This window comes from Carcharhinus amblyrhynchos, chromosome 2 (genome assembly GCF_965287045.1).
Source record: "Carcharhinus amblyrhynchos chromosome 2, sCarAmb.v2.hapA, whole genome shotgun sequence".
NCBI lineage: Eukaryota > Metazoa > Chordata > Chondrichthyes > Carcharhiniformes > Carcharhinidae > Carcharhinus > Carcharhinus amblyrhynchos.
The window spans coordinates 144,225,411-144,231,410 of NC_137325.1; positions in this window are offsets into that span (position 1 = coordinate 144,225,411).

The window sequence follows — 6,000 nt, forward strand, 5'->3', positions numbered from 1 at the left end:
CTTGTGACACTATAAATAAAAAATAGAAGAGTACAGCACAGGAACAGGTCCTTTGGCCCACGATGTTGTTCTGAAAATGACACCAAATTAAACTAATCCCTTCTGCCTGCCCTTGGCTCATATCGTTTTATTCCTTGCATATTCATGTGCTTATCTAAAAGCTCCTTAAAAACCCCTATTGTGTCTGCCTGCACCATCGTGGCAGAGTGTTCCAGATATTTACCACTCAGCTCTACCTTGAGGAATTTTAACAGCAGGCAGCTCATTTCGTTACAATTACTGGCCAGGTTCCAGTGTCTCCGAGATGGACACATCTCCGGAAGTGAAGAAACGCCCAAAGGCTGAGCTGCTGCTGTGAAATTTTGAAAGAACAATTCGATATTTCTCAGCATTAACCCCAAAAGTAACCCGGTTTTTCCAATTTAGAACCAAAAACGTGAACCCAATGTACTCCCTTTATTAACTCCGTAATTACAGACCAGAACTATCCTCCACAAACCTTTATCGCCAAACCCTCAAGGGATTCATTTCAGGAAAATCTGTTGAAATTTTTTAATGAATGAGACCATTGACTGCACTCATCGTCCACCCGCTTGGGACAATCTCCTGCTGAAAAATAATGAAGAGGAAATCTTGTCAAACACTTTTGCCAATAGGAAATGGGACAGTCGGTATCTCTGGGAAGCCAAGTGCCCATTTCTCCCAAGACCATAGAATCCCTACAGTACAGAAGGAGGTCAATCGAGTCTGCACCAACAGCAATCCCACCCACACCCTATTCCCACAACCCCACACATTTACCCTGCTTATCCCCCTGATGCTAAGGGGCAATTTATCATGGCCAATCAAACTAACCCACACGTCTTTGGACTGTGGGAGGAAACCGGAGCACCCAGAGGAAACCCATGCAGACATGGGGGGAATGTGCAAACTCCACACAGGCAGTGACCCGAGGCTGGGAATTGAACCTGGGTCCCTGGTGCTGTGAGGCAGCAATGCTAACCCACTGTGCCATCGTGCTGTCCTAGTCGATGTGGTCAATTTACCATCACCCACCCTTTGCTACAGCTGTGGACCATTTTCACCCACTCCCAACATCTCATATCTTCTCCAATCCTCTCAAAATATTCTACTTGAATTGACCCACAGAAACAGAACCCTGAAGGATAATGATATTTAACACAATGATAGCTGCTATCAATGATCCTCAGTTAAAGACCAATTCACCAAGGATCCTTAGGCAGCACCTTCCAAACCCATGACCACTTCCATCTCGAAGGACAAAGTCAGCAGATACCTGGGAACACCACCATCTTCAGGTTCCCCTTCAAGCCACTCACCATCCTGATTTGGAAATATATCACCGTTCTTTCACAGTCACTGGGTCAAAATCCTAGAATTCTCTCCCTAACGGCATTGTTGGCCAACTCACAGAACATGAACTGCAGCAATTCGAGAAGGCAGCTCACCCCCACCTTCTCAAGGGACCAGGGATGGGCGGTAGATGCTGGCCAGCCAGCGACGCCCATGTCCTACAAATGAATAAAACAAAAAGCTGCTGTATCGTGGTGCCGAGTAACCGTACACCTGAACAAGCTGGCTACCTTTTAAAAAATACCGCCATGTTTTTGGAAGTCCACGCAAATGATAAAAAAAGAGTGGGACACAGGAAAGGGCCTCTTTCTGCACTGTAGGCTTCTATGATAGAATTTTAGAATCCCTGCAGTGCAGAAGAAGGCCATTCGGTCCATCGAGTCTGCACCAAACACAATCCCACTCAGGCCCTATCCCCACAACTCCATGCATTTACCCTGCTGGTTCCCCTGACACCAAGGGGCAATTTAGCATGGCCAATCCACCTAACCCACACGTCTTTGGACTGTGGGAGGAAACCCACGCAGGCATGGGGAGAACATGCAAACTCCACACAGACTGTGGCCCAAGGCCGGGAATCAAACCCAGGTCCCAATGTGCCACCGTACCAAATTTGACATATATTCTAAAGATATTAGCATACCAGAATATTAGAGAACAACTTGGATTTATTTAGCGCCTTTAATGTAATAAAGACAATCATTGCTACCTTCACTGGAGGACAGAGAAAGGATTCCATTCCAATCCAATATTAGAATTTGGAATATCACGATCAGTTTAATCTTCCCGGATCTGGGTTTGATATCACAGCTGCTTTAAGCAGCTGCATCACTGTTACCGGAATCCCAGTCATGTTGTTACCCTGTGACTGGGGTTCTCAATCCTCCAGGATATCGCTGGAATTTCCAGGAAGTGCAGACTCTGCTACAGTTTGTCCAGGAGATAATTCTCCAGGATTGTGCGTGTTTTATCCACTTCTTAAAAAATGCATCTGTGTAAAATACGTAGTGATGAGGACGCAGGGCTGTTTGATTAAAGCTGGAGAACTGTCCAATCTGAGAAAAGTGGGGTTTACTTTACAATGTGTGGGAATGGCTTTGAGGTTTGAGTTATAAGGAGGGGTTGGATAGACTGGGACTTTTTTCTCTGGAGCGTAGGAGGCTGAGGGGTGATCTTATAGAGGTCTATAAAAAGATGAGGGGTATAGATCAGCTAGATAGTCAGTATCTTTTCCCAAAGGTAGGGGAGTCTAAAACTAGAGGGTATAGGTTTAAGGTGAGAGGGGAGAGATACAAAAGTGTCCAGCGAGGCAATTTTTTCACACAGAGGGTGGTGAGTGTCTGGAACAAGCTGCCAGAGGCAGTAGTAGAGGCAGGTACAATGTTGTCTTTTAAAAAGCATTTAGACAGTTACATAGGTAAGATGGGTATAGAGGGATATGGGCCAAATGCGGGCAATTAGGATTAGCTTAGGGGTTTAAAAAAAGGGGTGGCATGGACATGTTGGGCCAAAGGGCCTGTTTCCATGCTGTAAACCTCTATAACTCTATGATTGGGGTCAGGTGAGTGATGGCAAGAGTGTGGAAGTGGGGATATACTGAAACCTCTAGGAAAACCTCCATCCGGAACGGGAGAGCTTCCCTCTGCTTATTCCCAATTCCGAGATTCTGGAATTTGCTGATTCCTCTGAGAGGTTGGGTTTTATCCCTTGGCAGCAGATATCTCAACAAGTGAACCCCAACCTTGTACTTATTCAAGATTTGTGAGCATTGTTTGATGCTCTATGATAGGTCCCCATGTAAAACCTGGCAGTGTCTCTGCTCCTGATATTAACAGTAGCTTCCCACAGCCATTTGGCTGGACTCTCACTGACCCACCTTCTTCTACAGCTGTGAGAGGCTCCATTATACTACACTTCCCAGCTCCCTGTCACACTTACCCACAATACTACCCAATACCATCCTAACCACTGCACCCTGAGTGGGGGGAGAGTGGAAACTTTCTCTCCTGCCCGTAGGAGCCGTGTCAGGTGGGGGTGCCAGGTCCAGTGGAGGTCCGAAAATCATCACCAAACCAGCTTGCAATCTCCCTGGCCTGACTTTCGAGATGAGTTAATGGCACCTTCCCCACTGCCCAACTTCGCATCTCATCAATGCTCATTAGAAACCCCCTGTATAATTGTAACGACACATCCCTGCTCCTGTACACGAAACCTCTCTCCATGAAGGCCAACATACCATTTGTCTTTTTCACTGCCTGCTGCACCTGTGCGCTTACCTTCAGTGAGCAGTTTCACAGAAATTTCATAAAATCCCTACAGGGCCAAAGGAGGCTATTCGGTCCATTGAGCCTGTATCCAGGCCCTCTCCTCATATCCCTGTGTATTTACCCTGCTAGTCCCCTTGACACTAAAGAGCAATTTAGCATGGCTAATAAACCTAACCCGCACATCTTTTGGAATGTGGGAGGAAACCAGAGCACCCGGAGGAAACCCACACAGACACGGGGAGAACGTGCAGACTCCTCACAGATGATTATTCAAGGCTGGAATCAAACCTGTGTCCTTGGTGCTGTGAGGCAGCAGTGCTAACTACTGTGTTACTGTGCTGCCCCAGTACAACTGGTGTATGAGACACCCAATTGCACACTCCCCTCTCCTAATTTATGGCCATTCAGACAATAATCTGACTTTCTGCTTTTGCTCCCAAAGTTGATGACCTCACATTTATCCACATTATACTGTAAATGCCAATCATTTGTCCACTACTCAACTTGTCCAAATCACACTGAGGGACCTCTGCATCCTCCTCACAGCTCAGCCTCCCACCCAGCTTTGTGTTGTTACTGCTCTTAACATTAATGATGTGCACTGGACACAGATACTGGACGATATTTGCAATCAGATACCAAAAACAGGCCTTATAATTTTACTGGGGCTATTCTGTGATTGTTGGATGAATTGATTGGTGCATCAATAGAGTATTGTGTGCAGTTTTGGTCACCTAGTTACAGGAAGGATGTAAATAAGGTTGAAAGAGTGCAGAGAAGGTTCACAAGGATGTTGCCGGGATTTGAGAAGCTGAGTTACCAGAGAGAGATTGAATAGGTTAGGACTTTATTCCCTGGAGCGTAGAAGAATGAGGGGAGATTTGATAGGGGTGTATAAGATTTTGATGGGTATAGATAGAGTGAATGAAAGCAGGCTTTTTCCACTGAGGCTAGGGGAGAAAAAAACCATGGGTTAAGGGTGAAAGGAGAAACGTTTAAGGGAATATTAGGGGGGGGCTTCTTCTCGCAGAGTGGTGGGACTGTGGAATGAGCTGCCGGATAAAGTGGTAAATGCGGGGTCACTTTTAACATTTAATCTTGGACGGGTTCATGGATGAGAGGGGTGTGGAGGGATATGGTCCAAGTGCAGGTCAGTGGGACTAGGCAAAAAATGGGTCGGCAACAGACAAGAAGGGCCAAAAGGCCTGTTTCTGAGCTGTAATTTTCTATGATTCTATCTTGAAAGGGGGCGGGAGGGAATATCTTGCAAAATTAAGGAGAAGAGTTAAAGGTTGGGAGGAGGATCAAGGAGCCCAGCCTCTCAGAGCCAAGGGCTCGGTTTCAATTCTGGCCTCGGGTGACTGTCTGTGTGGTGCTTACACATTCTCCCCATGTCTGCGTGGGTTTCCTCTGGGCACTCCGGTTTCCTCCCACACTCGAAAGATGTGCGGGTTAGGTTGATTGGCCATGCAATGATTGCCCCTTAGTGTCAGGGGGTAAATGAGTGGGGTTACGTAGGGATAGGGTGTGGGTGGGATCGTTATCAGTGCAGGCTCGATGAGTCGAATGGCCTCTTTCTGCACTGTGTCGAATTTATGATTCTAAAACAGGAGAAATACATAATTTCTCCGATTTGATTTGATTTGATTTGGTGTTGCCACATGTACTGAGATAGTGAAAGGTTTTGTTTCTTGCAGACTATACAAAGCATACCGTTCATAGAGAAGGAAAGGAGAGAGTGCAGAATGTAGTGTTACACTCATAGCTAGGGTGTAGAGAAAGATCAACTTAATGCAAGGTAGGTCCATTCTACAGTCTGACGGCAGCAGGGAAGAAGCTTCTTGAGTTGTTCTAAACCCTCTGCTTCCACCGCCCCCACCACCCCCGCAACTTCAATGGCCGGTCTATCATGAGGAGAGACTAAATCGGTGAGGATTATATTCACTGGAGTTTAGAAGAGTGAGAGGGGATCTCGTAGAAACTTATAAAACTCTAACAGAAAGAATGTTCCCAATGGTGGGCGAGTCCAGAACCAGGGGTCATAGTTTGAGAATAAGGGGTAAAGCTTTTAGAATCATATAATCCCTACAGTGCAGAAGGAGGTCATTCGGCCCATCGAGCCTGCATCAACAACAATCCCACCCAGGCCCTATCCCTGTAGCCCCGTGTATTTACTCTGCTGATCCCTCTGACACTAAGGGGCAATTTAGCATGGCCAATCCACCTAACCCACCCATCTCTGGAACTGAGGGTGAGGAGAAATGTCTTCACCCAGAGGGTGGGGAATGTGTGGAATTCACTCCCACAGAATGGAGTTGAGGCCAAAACGTTGTGTGGTTTCGAGGAGAAGTTGGATATA